This window comes from Thermobia domestica, chromosome 7 (genome assembly GCF_964235325.1).
Source record: "Thermobia domestica chromosome 7, izTheDome1.hap1.1, whole genome shotgun sequence".
Classification (NCBI taxonomy): Eukaryota; Metazoa; Arthropoda; class Insecta; order Zygentoma; family Lepismatidae; genus Thermobia; species Thermobia domestica.
In genome coordinates this window covers 164,207,119-164,228,742 of record NC_137460.1, presented here as the reverse complement: position 1 = coordinate 164,228,742, position 21,624 = coordinate 164,207,119, and positions in this window count along the sequence as shown.

Below are 21,624 nucleotides of genomic sequence, written 5' to 3'. Positions count from 1 at the left end.
TTTAAAAAGTTTTTCAACGTTTATATTTCGTTTTCTTATAATTATTTCGGCTGGAATATCTCCTTTTATGACAACTAATAATTTGTTTTACGATTTTTAAAACTGTGCATGGTTTATTTGAATGTTGTATATTGTATTTTCAGTACTAGAATCTGATGTTCATAATACGAACAATATCAATTTTCACGTTGTGCAAATATTAAGAAAAGAAAAAGGAGAAAATAATAAATTTAGAATAACTACAGACATGTACAGCCACAATTAATCACACTTCTCATATCAATAAGTACGCCAGAATTTTAACTCGGGGGTGTTCAAAATAAAAGGTGGTGCTCTCAGAATAGTGATATAGGGGAGACCGGCCCAAAATAGCATACCTGGGTAAAATGACACAGTGGCTGTTTTCGAAAACTGATTAAAAACATCCAGTAAATGGTTCAAATGAGAATTTGATATAGCAACACTAGTGAGCAAAAATGTCGTGTGTGTGCAGGTAAAACGAAGGTGTTATCGGCGAAAAAGTGATTTTGGTAGGTAAAACTTTTATTTTCTTCTGTTTTTGATGTTGAATTATTTTACAGACATTTAAACATATCAATTGTAAAGTACATTCCGTTAAAGTTAGGTTAAGTGTAGGTGCAGCTACCTGATTTTATTGTCGTGGCTAAAATTTCGACCAAACTTTTTGCGGTGTTTTTGCAAAAACCCTGTACTCCACGACAAAGTTCTCCCTTGTATAACCTACGAGAACTTGTGTAAATCAATTGCTATGTGAGTATCATCCAGGTCTATTCTCAAATTTCTTCACTTACTAATCTAGAGGAACAACTTTATTTCTTAAAAACTCTTGGAAGCCGAGAGGTATTCAGAAATAGATGTCTGTCGCATTCTGCTCCAGACACCCTTCCCAACCAACTACGAGACGATAAGATTATTCTTTTTTTCTCTCTCTCTTTTCCCCTTTAAAACAACTTCTCTGTTTCCCGGTGAATCATCAGTCTGATATTAATGTTACCAAACCCTCTTAGAGTCTTAGTTCTGATATGACTCCTTATTCTATATTTAGCGCTGACTTCATACTTTCGCAGCTGCTAGATTGACCCTTGAACCGATTATTAGTAAGGGACTTGTGTCACCCTTTTCTTGTATAATGTTGTGTAATTTTAACTGGTTTTAGTTGGAACCCATATCTGTATTTTTTTTTTCTTTGTGAAGGTGTGTGCGTTCTGGAAACTCTCTATACGATATCAGAAATGTCGCGCGCCTATCATAAGTAGGATGAGATCACCTCTAGCCAATCAGAATTCACCAAGTGTTCCGAACCATTACATCATTTACATCCAACCAGATTCTAAAGAATTTTTTCTAAACGATTGCACAATCAGTCGTAACATTGAGTCATCCTAGATTGACACATAAAACCTCGAGGATGATCTTTCGGTTGGTCAATTACCGCCGAACATCCGAAGAGCACATAGTCCGTGCTTCTCTCTCTCCCCTCATGGGGGGGGGCCGTCCTCTGCACTCTTTGTAGAGAGAAAGAGAGAGCCTCTCATTACTTTAGTGGTAACTTAATAATGTTACCTAGTGCCGTACAGTGAAGTTCATGTCTAGGAAGTTATAAAAAGCCAAACTGTGCTGCGTCTACTATCAGGCGTGCTGACCGTTTCCACGCCAACTTCTTGGAATTGATATTGTGTATTGTGAGTAAGTACTGTTTCTTTCTTAGCTCTCCAGAGAGCCATTTACCCTTACTCAAGACTTAAATTCTTCCATAGACTAAATTAATTACTTCGCCCTAATTTCGTTGAACTGTTTCCTGGACGTCGTCACACCTGTGTGTACAAATTGTGGATATGTAGAAACCTGTAACTGAATCTTGCTTAGTAAATTCTAGTGATCCTATTTAATGTTTGATATTATGGTCTGTAAATAAACTGAACTCTTTCATAATAAATAACTCGCAACATAATCATACTGCTTCCTTATTATTATTACTATAACAGACCATATAAAATCCTCTATCTCTCTTATCTATTGAGAGACGCCTCCGCTAAGATCACGCACTGCGATTAAGTGGTAAGACACCTTACAGTGGATCGTCGTGAGAGTAAATCTACTGATATTCTAGACCCTAGTTCTGTCTGTTCCTGGGGACCTCCGTCCCCCTTTCAAGGGACTACCAATGAGCCTGGTAAGTCAAGATCCTGTCCCGACAGAGATGCCAGATGCCGACCTCCTCTCTGAACCATCCACAGGTAAGAGTAACATCTTTTCAGCCAATCCGCTCGGGCTATCAACTACCGCTACTAGTTTGCCAACTCCAAGAGATTAATGTAGTGAAGGAGTTAATTGCGTCATCTGTGATTAAAATGTGTAATTTGATTTGCAGTAGTGTTGTGTGTCGCCAGTGCATAGTGTAAGAGGGCTTTGGTAGGAAAGTGCCTCTTAGTGTAAATCATGTGTTCCTTACTCGTTTGTTCATCTCAACGAACCGACTTCCTATCCTTGCGGCTCTTCAATATGTTCTTTGTAATGTAGTAATTCATTTAACCAAGGGGAGTCGCTTCCTCAATCGGCTTAATATTTAGTATATAAATGGATATTCTTAAGCCCTAGTAAATCACTTGATAGAATTAAAATGATCCTTGGTTCTAATCGTTTGGTCGTTCAACTAACCTAACTGCTGTAACTGCCCATTTGCTTGAACCCTGTCAATACTAACGAGGCGCACTTTTACTTTGTTGTTTAGTCCGCCCCTCGTGATGTCATCATTTATAGCGGGATGTGTTTGACCTCTCTCTCTCTTTTGATTTATAAATTAGAAGTGTTTCTATTAGTCACTTGCGTGGCCATACCTAAATTATAGATATTATTATGTATTTCTTTAACTAATAATGTATCTGAGTAGACATCACGGCGGACAGTTTAACACTAAATATCTTTCTGTAAAATTGCAATATAACCCCTGCCGGGTTAAGGAGTTATTGCGCCTCCCTCTCTCTGTTTGATGTACTAATCTGTAAGTGATTCTTTTAGCCACTTGTGTGGCCAGACGATAATTATAGATATTCTTCTATGTATTTCATTAACTATAAAGATGTCTAAGTGAACATCCCGACGGACAGTTAAGTACTAAGTATCTCTCGGTGATATTGTAATATAACCTCTGTCGGGTTATTGAAGTATTGTGCCACTCTTGGCTTGAACGACCCTTCTCGTACTGAGACCGTCGTCTCAGACTTAATATCATAAATCACACCGCTCCCTGTCCAGACCACTGCTATCGGTGTGAGCAGAGAATTATTATTTATTCGTATTAATTGAGTTTATTACTTTGATACTGTCTCAAGAACCTCGTAATATTTTGTAATGTTGAGGAAGCGACTGTTTGACGAGCCTTTTGCCTTTCACGCAAGGACGGGTGTAACCTTATCAAGATCAGATTGTTATTAGAAAAATCCTACCGGTGGTTCCGCTTGAGCTCGAACCCCTGACGGGTTCTTGCGGCGCTACATAAATGGTGCTCAGCAGTGAGATTCGATTATTAGCTCGTCATCTAAAAATGTATTAATTGGTATTGTTTTATATCATCTTATGTTGCGTTTGTAAATGACAAAGCAGGAGTTATTTATATTATTAGTTTCATTGTGTTATATTGTTTGCTTAGGGTCACATCTATATTCTAGATGAGTAACGTATAATTTAATGTTTAAATTGTGTTAATTGAAATGACAGGTTTCCTATTAAGTTGCTTGAAATTTAAAGCTAAAAGTAAACATTTTGTGTTAATGTGTTGCGTTGGGCAAATGCCCCCTTCTACCCTGAAAGTTTAGCTATCATTTTGCTTGTTCTAGAGAAGTCAATGAGGGAAGGAAAAAGAAACAGTCCATATATCAAAAGAATAGTTCGTTCCTTTTTCTTCAACACAGAGAGAAAACATCTGTTCTCTGTTAGTTCCCCCAGCTGGGCAAAACAAAAAAAAAAAAAAAATATATATATATATATATATATATATATATATATATATATATTTTGTGAAAAGAAAAAGTGAGAAAAAGGAAATGTGTTGGTTAGCATTCCTCGGTTGTGTACTGCCTTAGTATTCAAAAAAAAAAACTGTAGGGAAAAATATCAACACAATACCTTGAGAAGGTTTATGGCGCCAAAATACGGAACGGATACTTCTTCTCCACCTATCGAGATGAAAGCTATCCCGTTCTGTATTCAAAGCTTCTCAACGTATTCTGAGTTCGATTCTTGCAATGGATTTTCGCGAGATTCATTTCAAGAATCATCAGTCGTAAGGCTGGTGTAGGAACTCCAAGTATTCAAATTCTGCTTGTGTAATTAATGAACAAGTCAGTCAAAACAAACATCATTGAAATTTTGAAATTTATTTTGAAATTTTCATTCTGTGAGTCCTTATACTCACGCGTTGTTAGTTCTTTGATTGTGGGTAAATTCTTGATCTTTCCCCGGCTGGCTTCTCAGCGTTAGTGGTAAATTAAATATTATGTTAGTTGCTAAAGAGATTCCTTACACGAACTATATGAACTAACGCATTAATATGTTTCGTTTCTCAGTAAAAGTTCATTATTGTGATTTTGAAGTTTTCAAATTATCTTAAATTTTCTTGGAGGCCAATTTAATTTTATTGTTTATGAATGGACGTGCTTTTGTTAATTATGAGAGGATTAAGTATACCAAGATTGAAAGTTTAAAAGGGCAATAAATTCAGTCTAGTAATTTGTTTTAAGTAGAGACCATTCTTAATAAGTTGTTGTAATATTAAGCCTAACTCGTTATTTTATTATTTTAAGTCGTGTTTGAATAAAGATAACACTAATGTGGGACACCCCTGAAGTATAGTACCCTGTATTCTAAGACCGCGAAGTCCCTTGTACTTTGATTGAATGATAAGAGCGTAAAGTATTAGGATATGTGTTATTGCTTTTGAAGTCCATGGCATCAAAGTTTTGTAATTTTAATAAAGCTCTTGTAAATTTTAATTGCCAGTGTAAGGCTGTTTTATTACGGAAGATATACGTGAACTTAATGTAGTAGAAAGATTAATCCTAACAATTCCGTTTGTGCTTAGCTATTGTTATTAATTAAGGAGACGTTTAAATAATTTATTAGTAGACATTATTAGTCAATGAATCTTTTCTTATTCATTATGTCAGAAGTTGCATTATCTATAAATTTATTACTTTCCGGTCACGACAAATTCGACCGTAGTCATTGTGTTAATAATTTCATTTGTTCAGGACGTAAAATCGTGCTCTGTAGTATTGTTATTAATTTTGCTATTCCTTGCCGAGTGCTAATGCCTCGAGTTGTGTAATTATTTTGTAAATTTTAGCGAGCTATCTAATTTTGGAACGTGTCGTTGGGAGACACCCTGTCGGAAAATATTGAGACGGTGATCATACCTCTCCCTTGTTCCAGTAATAATTCATGGAGTATAGATTAGGTTAGGATGTGTCAATTCCCTTTCCTAAAAGGAGTACCAATTCCATCAAACGTGATAATTAACTATAATTATCAGCCCCAAAGCGTACATTGGTCGTCCAGAGAATTGCCGCCTGTTTCTATCGCTTGTATTAGCTGAGAACCGCGCAATCTCTGATGATTATACTCCGTTGAATCGATCTTATTGTACCAATTCCATCAAACGTGATAATTAACTATAATTATCAGCCCCAAAGCGTAAATTGGTCGTTTCAGAGAATAGCCGCCTGTTTCTATCGCTTGTATTAGCTGAGAATCGCGCAATCTCTGATGTTGATCCTCTGTTGTATCGACCTTATTGTATAATGGTGCGTCCGCGTAATTGTAAGGATGTTAAGTCGGATCTTTGAGAAAGCTTAACCCCTTAAAGGTACGGGACCCCTATTACATCCCAGGTCGCTCTGGACCCCCTAGGTCCCGAAGCTGTTTATTATCGTTCTGTTTACCAACGAACGACCAGAGAATGCTTGGTTCTTTCGGAAGGAAGCCCAGTGTTTCGTTCGAAAGACACCCTATGGTGTTAAAGTTTTAATTATGTGCTTTTCGAGATGGTAATGATATGTATGGAAGCTAATGTTGTATTTTAATGGTCATAAATGTTCTTGCTCGCGAGTGCCTAATCTAATCAAAGGTGCGTTTGTGTAGACCTAATCCTTTTTGAGCACTCTTGCTCCCTAATGAGTCCAGACACGAGTCCTTAAAAAACCTAAGGTTGTCCGAAGAGATAATTAAATTCACTTGTCCGATGTATCAAGTATTGTTATGTTTTCTAGCTTCCGAGTAAATTAGTGATGTTATAATATCATGAGTAAAAGAAATGCTTTTGCAAGTCCAGGAATCGAGTTATTTTCTAGAATGAAATCCTTATCGGGCCTAAATGTCAGATACAGCCGCCCTGTTTAGAAAATAAGTGCATTGTTGATCATTTTGTAATTGTGTAATTGCATATAAACTCTTTCTTGTCTCCTATTTGAAATGATAAATCGTTCTTTTGTGCATCTAGATATCCCAAAAGGTCTCTAAAATGTAAATACGCGGTTAAATTCCTCAAAGTTAAAGTTATGAATAAATGCGAAGTAAATGTAAGTCCCAGGGTCATATGAGTTAATATTAGAAGATAGACTAAAAGTAATTCTTGTTATACCTCTCTTGCCTCCTGCCGTTCGAGTGCCAACTTAATTTGTATCTAAGAGTCGACATCATGTCTCCTGTAAGGAATTCTCGTTGATTTGTATTAATTGTTCTTAAATGTATTTAAGTGATTATAGTCTATTCCCGTTCGATTGTATTTCTATAAGGTTGTGGCACATTCTATTTTTATCATTTGGATATATTGATTATTGTATTTACTAGGAATAGACTTGTTAAGCTGTAATTGTAATAATATTCTAACGTGAATATACATTATAATAAATATGATAATGGCATTTGATATATTGTGCGTTATAATGCATATGATAATTGTATTTTGATATCTATTATATGTTATAATTAATATGAATTTTTGGTGAATATCCAGGTTGAAATTAAGACCTACCAATTGAATGATATCAATATTTTGCTGTAAAAGGTAGTTGTTATCATAGTAAGGCAATAAGATAATTGCCTGAAGTTATATTTAAATTCATTGTTAATTTCTAAACGTCAGTACTTCAGTTATATTGGTTCCTTTGTTAATAAAATGACGTAAAAGCGAAGTACCTCTGTGCGAATAGTACAATTAAATATATGTTGATTTAAAGTTCTATATTGTAACTCTACCTCTCTTATCGATTAATTATTTGTAGCAGTTCGTTTTATAAATTGAGACGATTTATTTGATTACGTTAATTAAGCGTCTGTTCAACTGCGTTGATTAATTATTTGTGGTAGTTCATTCTATAAATTGAGATGATTTAATTGATTGATTTTGTTAAGCGTTCGTTCAACTGCGTGACAATAGTCACTAAACAATAATATTGAACCACGCGTTAATTGGCATATTGTTAAATAAAAGTGTTGAAAGTTTAGACAATAATTGATCTTGTATATTGGTCGTTTGCGTCATATTGTAATTTAAGTATTTTTAGACGTAACTGTAAAATTGCCATCTAGTTTATGAACATCTTGTATTGAGTCGTGTTCCATATAAATGTTATTTAAAAAGGGTTCATTTTGAAATATTCATACGCTGTCCCGTACTGAATCCTAATTGTTTAAGGGATGAATGTTATAAAGTATATATATATATGTTGTAGCTTATCCCTTTCGCGCTAAAAGAAATCCGCCTTTATTTCATTCGAAAGCTTGCAGGAAAACATAGAAATTCTTCTTTTGGCCGTTCTCTGTTTAAAGAAAAAACTAGACCCTTACCAGACAGGGCTGTAGTATACTTTCTTGTTCTTCACACCACCCTGACCTCAGCGTGGAGTGTAGTAGTAAAAAAAAAAAGAGAGAAAACATCTGAGTGTCAATTCTCAACTACCCTCCGGTAGTGGATAACCTTCGACCTCAGGGAGTCCCAGTGACCTAATTTTGAGTAAAGACTAGAGGGACATAAAAAAAAACAAACTGGCTCCCTTTCTTATCGTATAATTAATGGTTTGTTTTGACAATTTTGGAGTCTGTGATAATGTGTAAATTTTAATTAAAGTATCCAAAAACAAAACGTAGAGAAAAGGAAAATTTACATATAATAATAATAATAACAAAAAAAAATAATGAATTAAATCTTGAGATTCTGTGTAGTGTTTATAATCTCTAGACTTTTTAGGTAGTTGATTCTTGTACTTTTAATAATATAGAAGTCATTCAGATCTTTTGTTAAAATTTAGTAATTCTATATATATATACGTAGTGTAATTTCGTTTAGGAAATGTTCAGTTCCTTGAATGTCTAGAGAGGTCAAGAATACAACTATCGTTAATGATTGTAAATTAGTAAAAAAAAAAAAAAAGAAAATGCGTGTAAATATTTATTATCTATATATATAGTCCATATGTAGTTATAATTGATTTGTATAGCATAATTGCATGTTCCTTGGGTTTAATATCTTATTATATTAATTTAGTATGGGTCATCCATTTTCGTTACATACATGTATACCATTTGTATGTATAGGAACTCGTATCATAATAATAACAACTATAAAAACTGTGTAAAAAAAAAAAACTATTTTTATATGTGTACTGTACATAATTGAGGTCATTTGTGTCATCCCTCGCCATAGTGTTTTAATAGGTATAATGTAGTTATATGAAATCGTGTTGTATTGGCCTTGTTATTCTTTGCATATCTTTATAGACAAAGGTTAGTTTGTAAATATGTAGGAAAAAAAAAATCGTACCAACTAGGGAATTCTTTGTATTATACGTATATAACCATTTGTAGAGTCATGTAGTAATTTCTCAAATTTGTGATTCACTCACAATCGAGATTTTATATCTAAATAATTGTTGTAGATAGTGAGTGTATATAATAATCGTACCCGATATTAATCTTGTAAAATTGCTATATTGATACTATATTATTGTAGCCATTTTAATATATATATAATTGTCATTTGAGGTAGTTACTAATGATAAATTTTACTGTGTATGTGTTTTGTAATTGATGGGTCCAACTACACACATATATATATATACATATAGTTTAAATTTTAGTTGATATTGATAATATGTGTATCGTCAGTGTGATATTATGAGTTCACTCTGACCTTTTTTACATCTTTTACCTAGTATAAATTTGTATATATACTTTAGCTTAGATAAGTGTTTTAAAAGTTATTTCTATCATCATATCTATCTATGTATTAGTTACGTAAGTGTTTTTCTCGAAGTTGTAATCATGATCCTAATCTTATGTAATTTTGTATTTAGCAGTGTTGCAAACCCCTTTCAACAATTTCTTACTATTTTTACATTACTGATTATTTCAAGGTAGTGTTGCCAACCCTGTAGATAGTTTAATAGTAGTTAACAGTGTTTCCAACTCACTTAAATTTTTCTTCCATTCCAATCCAAATATGACTCTGTAACGAAATTTTGTTAACTTCACTCTAACATTAAGTACAAAATTTCTTTCCCAAGGGGCGTCGAATGTCGTGGCTAAAATTTCGACCAAACTTTTTGCGGTGTTTTTGCAAAAACCCTGTACTCCACGACAAAGTTCTCCCTTGTATAACCTACGAGAACTTGTGTAAATCAATTGCTATGTGAGTATCATCCAGGTCTATTCTCAAATTTCTTCACTTACTAATCTAGAGGAACAACTTTATTTCTTAAAAACTCTTGGAAGCCGAGAGGTATTCAGAAATAGATGTCTGTCGCATTCTGCTCCAGACACCCTTCCCAACCAACTACGAGACGATAAGATTATTCTTTTTTTCTCTCTCTCTTTTCCCCTTTAAAACAACTTCTCTGTTTCCCGGTGAATCATCAGTCTGATATTAATGTTACCAAACCCTCTTAGAGTCTTAGTTCTGATATGACTCCTTATTCTATATTTAGCGCTGACTTCATACTTTCGCAGCTGCTAGATTGACCCTTGAACCGATTATTAGTAAGGGACTTGTGTCACCCTTTTCTTGTATAATGTTGTGTAATTTTAACTGGTTTTAGTTGGAACCCATATCTGTATTTTTTTTTCTTTGTGAAGGTGTGTGCGTTCTGGAAACTCTCTATACGATATCAGAAATGTCGCGCGCCTATCATAAGTAGGATGAGATCACCTCTAGCCAATCAGAATTCACCAAGTGTTCCGAACCATTACATCATTTACATCCAACCAGATTCTAAAGAATTTTTTCTAAACGATTGCACAATCAGTCGTAACATTGAGTCATCCTAGATTGACACATAAAACCTCGAGGATGATCTTTCGGTTGGTCAATTACCGCCGAACATCCGAAGAGCACATAGTCCGTGCTTCTCTCTCTCCCCTCATGGGGGGGGCCGTCCTCTGCACTCTTTGTAGAGAGAAAGAGAGAGCCTCTCATTACTTTAGTGGTAACTTAATAATGTTACCTAGTGCCGTACAGTGAAGTTCATGTCTAGGAAGTTATAAAAAGCCAAACTGTGCTGCGTCTACTATCAGGCGTGCTGACCGTTTCCACGCCAACTTCTTGGAATTGATATTGTGTATTGTGAGTAAGTACTGTTTCTTTCTTAGCTCTCCAGAGAGCCATTTACCCTTACTCAAGACTTAAATTCTTCCATAGACTAAATTAATTACTTCGCCCTAATTTCGTTGAACTGTTTCCTGGACGTCGTCACACCTGTGTGTACAAATTGTGGATATGTAGAAACCTGTAACTGAATCTTGCTTAGTAAATTCTAGTGATCCTATTTAATGTTTGATATTATGGTCTGTAAATAAACTGAACTCTTTCATAATAAATAACTCGCAACATAATCATACTGCTTCCTTATTATTATTACTATAACAGACCATATAAAATCCTCTATCTCTCTTATCTATTGAGAGACGCCTCCGCTAAGATCACGCACTGCGATTAAGTGGTAAGACACCTTACAGTGGATCGTCGTGAGAGTAAATCTACTGATATTCTAGACCCTAGTTCTGTCTGTTCCTGGGGACCTCCGTCCCCCTTTCAAGGGACTACCAATGAGCCTGGTAAGTCAAGATCCTGTCCCGACAGAGATGCCAGATGCCGACCTCCTCTCTGAACCATCCACAGGTAAGAGTAACATCTTTTCAGCCAATCCGCTCGGGCTATCAACTACCGCTACTAGTTTGCCAACTCCAAGAGATTAATGTAGTGAAGGAGTTAATTGCGTCATCTGTGATTAAAATGTGTAATTTGATTTGCAGTAGTGTTGTGTGTCGCCAGTGCATAGTGTAAGAGGGCTTTGGTAGGAAAGTGCCTCTTAGTGTAAATCATGTGTTCCTTACTCGTTTGTTCATCTCAACGAACCGACTTCCTATCCTTGCGGCTCTTCAATATGTTCTTTGTAATGTAGTAATTCATTTAACCAAGGGGAGTCGCTTCCTCAATCGGCTTAATATTTAGTATATAAATGGATATTCTTAAGCCCTAGTAAATCACTTGATAGAATTAAAATGATCCTTGGTTCTAATCGTTTGGTCGTTCAACTAACCTAACTGCTGTAACTGCCCATTTGCTTGAACCCTGTCAATACTAACGAGGCGCACTTTTACTTTGTTGTTTAGTCCGCCCCTCGTGATGTCATCATTTATAGCGGGATGTGTTTGACCTCTCTCTCTCTTTTGATTTATAAATTAGAAGTGTTTCTATTAGTCACTTGCGTGGCCATACCTAAATTATAGATATTATTATGTATTTCTTTAACTAATAATGTATCTGAGTAGACATCACGGCGGACAGTTTAACACTAAATATCTTTCTGTAAAATTGCAATATAACCCCTGCCGGGTTAAGGAGTTATTGCGCCTCCCTCTCTCTGTTTGATGTACTAATCTGTAAGTGATTCTTTTAGCCACTTGTGTGGCCAGACGATAATTATAGATATTCTTCTATGTATTTCATTAACTATAAAGATGTCTAAGTGAACATCCCGACGGACAGTTAAGTACTAAGTATCTCTCGGTGATATTGTAATATAACCTCTGTCGGGTTATTGAAGTATTGTGCCACTCTTGGCTTGAACGACCCTTCTCGTACTGAGACCGTCGTCTCAGACTTAATATCATAAATCACACCGCTCCCTGTCCAGACCACTGCTATCGGTGTGAGCAGAGAATTATTATTTATTCGTATTAATTGAGTTTATTACTTTGATACTGTCTCAAGAACCTCGTAATATTTTGTAATATTGAGGAAGCGACTGTTTGACGAGCCTTTTGCCTTTCACGCAAGGACGGGTGTAACCTTATCAAGATCAGATTGTTATTAGAAAAATCCTACCGGTGGTTCCGCTTGAGCTCGAACCCCTGACGGGTTCTTGCGGCGCTACATTATTTTACCTGCGCATCATAGCCCAGTCATTATAGGTTTGAATCTTGCGAAAAATAGTGTAAAGCTGAAAATTGGCAGATTTGTTCTATTGGATGTCCTGAATAACATATCAAAAGTCCCCTAATCTCTCATGGTCGCTTCGTGAAATTCCAGGCGGTTAAAATCTGGAGTGCTGGAAAAGCAGAAGTTATCACTGGAATGGCTGTTACATAAAAAACGGCTAAACCCAAAAAGCTAAAATAGGTCTCAAAGGAAAGATTAATAACATGGCTCATTTCAAGCTATATATTGTTTTAATTACACACCATCCATTTAATCCACCATTTAATTTAAACAAAACATGTCTTGCTTTCACATAATTCGCGTGACCACTGAGCTCTCGATTTTATCTGATGGTAGGCTGCGTCATCTTTTCCTCCAATTTCACGTTTCTGCATTTTATAACAGTAGAAATATCTAGCGAGGTGGTAAGAGAGATGCCGATAATTGATAAGAGATAAGAGATATCAAATGTTTATTGATTGATAATGACATAATCTATTGATATGATATGTTATCTAGTGTTTCATAATCATGTGACTGATGAAAGAGGATGATGAAATTGTGTTAGGGTAGGAGAATGTTTTTTTTCCTGGAGGTAGTTCAATGACCTTTGTGGTCAAAGCATAGGCCTTGAAGAGTGCCCCGGGTTTCAGGGAAACCTGATAGCCCCTGCTTATGTAACTTTTTTCATTCTTTCGCTTCATCAGAAGCTCATTGTAAAAAATGGCAAGCCATACTCCTTGTTAAAAAAGCTCGTAACTTTTATTCTTTCGTAATATGTAAAATATTACTCGTTGGTAAAAGCTGAAGATTGCCCCCGTGCAGGACCCCTTCCTTATGATGTTATTACATCATTGAATTTGAACACAAGGTGTAAACCAGTAAAAATTTAATCCCTCATATGTATAACATATTCGAACAATGTGTGTTAAAATAACCCAGAGCCCTCCAGGAACCACCTATAGAAAAATGACCCCCCAATGAATTAAAAATAAAATTATATTGATGTGAAATATTATAGAGAAGATGCTAGGGACCCTACTGTTGAAAGCATGGAATCGAATTCGGAAACCATTTACTAGGTAAACTCCTAAGAGGGATAACATCTTTTTATTGGTTTGTATTATGTATACTAATACTCGTTGTTATAGATGGGAGGGATATATCTTTATTCATATTGGGACTTTTTCATTTATTTGACAGATCGTATTTTTTAATGCATCACATGTATAACATGTTCGAACAATATGTGAGCGTACTAAAGCCGGAGCGTGGTTCTCGTACGTCTTTCGCTGGTGAACTCAAGACATGAACTGAAGATTTCGCGCGCTTTTCGTACGGACCACTGGCCAAAGACATCATTCCTTTACAGGCTGTGAAACTGAAATGCTTTTGAGAGAGATAGGCAGGGTCACGGTGTACTGACGTCATATCACCTTTGTACTGGCGTGGCTGATAACTAAATGTTTTAATCGCAATGAGGAAATGATCACGAAGGGTTGAAATCATGCACAAATATATGTCATTTGAACTTTGTTTTCTATTGACATAAAGGATATCTAAGTGAACTTAGTTGAATCACGAGGACATGCACAAATATATGTCATTTGAACTTTGTTTTGTATTTGCGTGGCTGATATCTAACTGTGTTAATCATGAGGACCTCCCTCATGTTGGTTTTTGAATGAGAACATGCAGTGGCGGACTGGCAACCATAGGGCCCACCCTGCTAAACTGAAATGGGGGCCCACTGTATAAAAATGTAAAAAATGTATTTGGCAATTACCGTGTTATGCAAAAATGAACTAAGCGCCAAACTTTGAAAATCCACGTAAATGCGACGATTGGTTCCTGATACGCATTAGAACGTTTTGCACAATCGAAAAGAGAGGAAAACCAACACCTTTCTAAAAAAAGAAACATAATTTCACTTTTGATTACGGCTACATTAATGTTGGACATCAACCTTTATACGTAATTTTCTTGAAAGTATGAAAGTGGCGCTTAGTTCGTTTTCGCATGACACGGTAGAATTACATATAAAAGTCCATCTTCGAACCCATAAATAGTATCCCATATATTCATACAAAAGCAAAACATTAATTACAAAAAATCTGAAGTAGGAACATTTTAATAGTAACTCATACAGTATGTAATTGGCATTATCATTTTTATTGTAAACACACACAATACCGGAATTGGTGCTTTCAGTTATTTATATAGTGCTATTGTTTTTTTTATGTAATGAATTTAAACCATTTATTTAAACAAATGAGTGTCATATTTTAGAAAACCCAAAGTACTCTATATAGGTCTAAATGTGCAATAAGTAAAAACTAATCTCAAGTCAACTTTGAAACACTAAATAATTAAAGCACTGACAGAAATAATGTAAGTTTCCTCATAAATCAGTTCTAATATCAAATTGGTTGAAATTTTCTACTGAATTGCATACTGTAACCTAATATAACATAATGATAATATGAATGCCAGAAATATATCCTAATATTATTATCTTCATTATGCCCCAGTTACACTCACAATTTCAAATACCTATCTAATTCTTTGGAGCTAAATACAAGATTGTCAATCACTTTGTCGTAATCAAACGTGTATGGTCTTTCTATGTATAAAATAATAAAGTCTTCCAACAAATCTTGTCCAAGCGATGAACGCAACCGATTTTTGATCACTTTCATAATCGAGAAAATTCTTTCACATGATACTTGGGTACACGATAGAGTTGGAACATACTTATACGCTTTATACAACGATGGATATAATGGACCATAAAGATTTAATTCGTGAAGCAGGTGCAGTGCACAAACTAGACACACTTTACACTGTCTTGCAGGTTTGCATTTCCATACATCTTCCTCCTCACTCTCAGTTTCATTATCTTCCAAACTCCCAACTTCTCTTTTTATATGAATACCTACTTTGCACATCACAAATAATTTTCACATTTTACTACACTTGTATTTTAAATTAACTTTAAATAACTAAAGGGAAGTTAACATTTACATGATATACACACTGATTTGACTGGCAGCATAAGTGTTTAGCACTTTCAGAAGTTACGCCAACGCTTACTGAGCCCAGTGCCGGCATCTAGTGCTCTCAAACGGGTCAGGTCAGGCTTCATCGGGTCAGGGCTCGAGTCGAACCTCCTTAGGTCACAGGTCGGGTCAGGGCTGCTCTAGCCACGGGTCGGCTCGGGTCAACTTTCTTATGCGTCGTTTCGGCTAAAACCTATTCGGGTCATGAGTCGGGTCGGGTTAATGTTCAACTCGACCCGAAGATTTAGCCGAAACGGCGCATAAGAAAGTTGACCCAAGCCGACCCGTGGCTAGAGCAGCCCTGACCCTAGCGTAGGTGACCTGACCCGACCCGTGTCTCAAGAAGGCTTGACTCGACCTCTGACCCATGAAAGCCTGATCTGACCCATTTGAAAGCACTACGCGGCAGCAAACAGTTCAGTTAATTTCGTGTTCGCCCTTAAAGTTGTGTCATTTCAAGTAAAAATAGCCATAAAAGATAAGCTACAATTGACTGAAATAGTGAAATCATCCAAAGACGTGGTGTACATTATAATTTATAAACACCTTAGACAGAAAAAAAATACCTGGCAACTGTCTTGCAGTACTCGAATGAGTCACATCACGCTCATTTGTTTCTCGGGCTTCACAGATTCAAATAGCCTACTTTGTTTTGGGTCAGATGCAGCTTTCTGTAAATCACATTTTTGTTTGTGTTCTCGCTTTTTAGCACCACTTTTATATTTTTTTTTTCTTTACAGTAATCTTACAATCACTCCTACCATCCATACTGACACAACCATATCTGTCTTCCACGACAAACGACACGTAACTGGTGTTCCAATAATCGAATTGCTGCTATCGGATTTGCTCTTCGATGTAATATACAAATAAAACACGAGCCGAGGGCAACAACTTCATAGTAATTGTTTGAGGTTTGTATAAAACAATCGTTGATAGTGGCGACTCATTTCTTTTCGCTTTAACGCACTGAAAAAAAAGAACAAGAAAAAAAAACGAAGCCTGATCCGATTTCTTTCTTCGAAGCTTGGTCTGAGGACAATGCAGTTCAAAAGCATTCCGGCTCCACCTCCACTTTCCACAATAACAATATCTTCGAAACTTGTTTCTTGAAACCATCGCCACTCGCCGGCTTGTAAAAGGACCGAAGTAGGCAATGGTATCCAAATCCAATAACAGCCTGAAATCTACTGAGTAGTTAACGTTCTCGTTTTTAACAGCTGCTGTATCGCAAACCCCGCAATGTTTTAGGGCCTGATTGTCTTATAGACGGAACCTTCTCAAGTCGATAAACGTGAAGAAGAATAAGGTCTGTTCATGAAAGTTTAACTTTATGTCTCTTTTATGCAAAACACAAGTTTGCGGGAGTTACCCTGCCATATCTTTGATGATGGTAGATTTAATTGAGCACATCTTTTTAAAATTGGTAAAGGGGGCCCACCTGTTTGGGGGGCCCACACTGCATTTGCAGGGTAGCAAAGTGGGCCAGTCCGCCCCTGAGAACATGTAAAGAAACTGATACGATATTTACAACGAACACAGATAAATTAATGTTTCACGATTAACGAAATCACTTGTTTTTGCATCTTGTGATGAATCGCTTGTAAACAATCTGATACGATAGAGAAAATAAGATAATTGGCTATTGAAAATACTTTCTAGACCTTTTGGAACACAAACATATAGGGGGAAGAGATGACAAATGCTTTATCAGTATCTTACTTGGAGATGAATCAATGTTTATTGCTTTGTAACACACATAGTGAATTGAAAAATAAGTTAGTCAGAGATAAATCCCTGTCCTCTGGTACACAAAATTTTACAACAGATCACGAACGAAAAAAAAAAAAAAAAATGGCAAATTTTTGATGAATCGTTTGCCCCATGAAAGTATGTTTTGGAGGATATAAATAAATAAATCAAAGTATACTAATCATCTCTGGTTTGCATACAGAGATCAATGTCCGTAGAAAAATATGCCCACTGTTGCAACCATGATCTATGTATAGACAAGATAATTTTATGATTATTTGAACACTTTGTGTGTGTACGCGGATAAGAATATTTATTGTTTTTTGATTAGAGTTAATTTGAATTTCCTGTCTGTATTTAAAAAGCACAATGTGCATAGTGAACGCAATAAATAATTTCTTAACCAGACCAAAGTTAAAAGTGCAGTGGCATACGTAGAAAAAATGCCCGCCCATATTGAAATAAAACTATATATAAAACCCTTAAATTCTCCTACCCTATTATCAATACTAAGTCAGTCCCTCTGTGTTTGAAGAATTTTGCGACTTTCGCTGTTTTTTGACTTCGACCGTTTGTACTTAAAACGTAAGTTAGTTTTTTTTGTTTGATTATCCAATTAATTAGTTTTTCTTTCAGAGTATTTTTTTAAAAATTGATGGGAAAATTATATTTTAAAAGAAACTTGTTTCGAGGTTATTATTATTGTATCACGTGTGATAGATAGAAGTGAATGTTATTATTTCATACAAAGTTGAATTGAATTGAATTTAACGTACCTTTTCAACAGCGAGGCTATATTTTGTAGATACCCGTCGGGAAATGAACATGGCTTTTTCTACATCAAATATATGTATAATAATAATAATAATAATAATAATAATAATAATAATAATAATAATAATAATAATAGTAATAAATTTTGACTTTAGTGCATCTCTTAGCAACGAGGCTATGTGAGACGTGAACCTATAACTTAACGTGGATCCCGAACCACATGAACTCACACTGGGAATGAAAACTAAGTTTCCAAAAGTAAGGATGACTATAATAATAATAATCATAATATATTTGATTGAAAATTTAGCGTTTCTTTGAACAGTGAGGCTATGTGAGACGTGAACCTATTGCTTAACGTGAAATTTGAACCACATGAGATCACACCGTGAATGAAAACTAGGTTTCTAACAGTAAAGGTGATAATAATAATAATAATAATAATAATAATAATAATAATAATAATAATAATAATAATAATAATATATTTGATTGTGAATTTAGCGCTTCTTTAAACAGTGAGGCTATATGTTACGCGAACCTATTGCTTAACACTGAATGGTAAATATAGAAGCTCGCGCCGGGAACGGAACCAGGGTTTCCAACAGTAAAGATGACTATAATAATAATATTGATAATATATTTCATTGTGAATTTAACACTTCTTTGAACAGTAAGGCTACGTGAGACGTGAACCTACAGTTAGGGGTGTAGCCTAATCCGAGCCATATGAGGTCCCAAGGAATGAAAACTCGGTTTCCAACAGCAAAGATGACTATAATAGTGATAATATATTTGATTGTGAATGTAGCACTTTTTTTAACAGTAAGGCTATATGAGACATGAACGTACAGCTTAACGTTGAATCTGAACCACATGAGCCCCACACCAGGAATTGAACTTGGGTTTTCTCACAAGAAAGATTTATATAATAATAATAATAATAATAATAATAATAATATAATAATAATAATAATAATAATAATAATAATAATAATAATAATAATAATAATAATAATAATAATAATAAATGATTTTGAGTTTAGCGAGGCTATTTTTAAATTTTCAGAATATAATCAAAATAATTATACATCAAAATAATAACAATCACATGAGCCTCCGCCCGGAATCGAACCCGGGCCTCCCACGCTAAAGCCGATACGCTAACCACTTAGCCACGGAGAAGCTGTAAGTAATTTTGATTAACGTGGATTTGCATTGAATTTTTTGTGCTTAGACTTGTTCTATGAGTATTGCATTTCCAACTGATTTTTTTTAGTAATAATTGAAATTAGATATTGTGTTATGAGTAGAGACCGGATGTTTAGGCACTAAAAACCTGGAAAATAGGCAGGCAAATAGGCACTAAAAATTTAAAAAATAGGCAGTAAAATAGGCACTAAAATGTAACTCGAAATAATGAAGATAAATACTCAATATAATTAAAAAATAGATTCAAGTCATAGATAGTGTTGAAAGAATATAGAAAGATGCTTGCTTGTTAATATCTTCTTTTATTGTATATATAAAAACGAAGCTTGTTATGCATTCCATATATACTGAGTGAACCTGGAAGATGTGCACATACTTCGGGAGCTGATTCATGACATCAAAAGAAGACAAAAAGTCTTGTTGCATGTTGTCAAATTCCGCTTCGTGTACGAGTGACAGGGGGCCAACTTGGAATCCAAAATCGAATCCTGACAATTGAAACGAGACATAAAGGTGTTCACATACTTCGGGAGGTGATTCGTGACATTCAAGAGGACTTTTTGTCTTCTTTTCATGTCACGAATCACCTCTCAAAGTATGTGCACATCATTCGGTTCCGTTCCAATTGTCAGGATTCAATTTTCGATTCCAAATGTGCACATCTTTGAAGTTCACCATATCGTAACGTATCACGTGCTTGTGTTTACAAACACTTAATATGTGTGTATTATTTATGTTATATAAATTATATATTTTTCCAATGAAGGCTTATTTTGAAGAAAATGCATAGAATAGGCAATATTAGGTACTAAACCAATTATTTAGGCAGTAAAGGTCGAAATAGGCAAAATAGGCAAAATATTATTGGCTTAAATCGAAACTATAAACCCCCATATAAACTTTAAAACGTTACTTTTGATCATATCTTTAATAATAAAGAATAGGCATTTTGCCTAACATCCGGTCTCTAGTTATGAGTGTTATATCTTTGGTTAAGTACTGATGAGAACTCCCTTTGTAATATGGAACTGTCTATTTCAATCATATGAAATGTTCTTAGGAGAAAGCAACCGTAATCATACACGTTTCGCTAAGGGAAATGTGTTTATACAAGTGTTTGTTGTTAGTTTCACCTAGATTTTCCATTAGTAAAAATTATTTATTTTTGCTAAATAATTTCCGCAAAGCGAACGGTACCTTTTCCACTGAAAGAAGGCAGCTTTATCACTATTGTTAGGAAGTGCACCTAAACTTTTCCGTCAATTAAGACTATTTATTATGCTAGATGGTTTTTCCCAAAGCGCAGCAGTTATTTAACCCACAGTTCAACTTTATACTAAGTTTACTCCATTTATACTTGTACTACCGGAATCATAGAACTCATCCCCAATGGTCGAAATGATTACCAGAACATATACGCCTATTTATGGGGATATTAAAATGTTTTAATATTATAGGTAAGACAGAGAAAATTTGACATGTTTTGCCTCTTTAAATATTAACTATTGGTTAAGAAAAGAAATATAGCATTTATTGAAATAAACAATACTATACTTTACCTTAAAATATATAAAATTATACAGAGAATGTGCAACACAGTTCATTGCTGTAGAACAGCTCGTCTTGTACTAAACCTATTTCATAATTCTACCGCTAGGTGTCACGAGTAGTACCAATTTATTATATTAATAATAATAGCATTAAAATATGAAGTATTTCTTGAAAAAAAATAGAACCCATGTAATATGAAGTATTTCATGAAAAAATAGAACCCATGTATTATTAATGCATTTAAGACACTTATTTAATATAGTTACTGGAATCAGATATATACTGTTTGTTCAGTTGAGGGGGAATTAAAATTGAAGTACAGAGCGTAAACATATAAAGTGAATGCGTTTTCCACTTTTTTCTGGTATTGAAAACTGTTTTAATCTGTTATATTTTGAAAGGTCCATTACAACTACAGTATTTGGGAAGGAAGTGAGCTGTAACCTATAGTATTTTATAACACTTGAATTATATGAATAACAAAAATTTTACGCTGTATGGTTGATGCAAAGGCTTTTTCACTTTTTTCCTGAATGCTTTACCGGAAATTGAATTTTGTTTTATTTGCACCGAACGCACGGACGTTAGCTACTACAGCACGCAAGGGGAGCGCTAGTTTTTTACCGGAAGTTGAACCCATGCCCGTTGCACCAAAGGCGAGAGCCTTAGCTACTACAGTACGCGAAGGGAGCGTTAGTTTTTACCGGAAGTTGAACCCGGGACCGTCGCACCAAAGGAGAGAGCCTTAGCGATTACGCTATGCGGAACCACCGCGAATCGAAC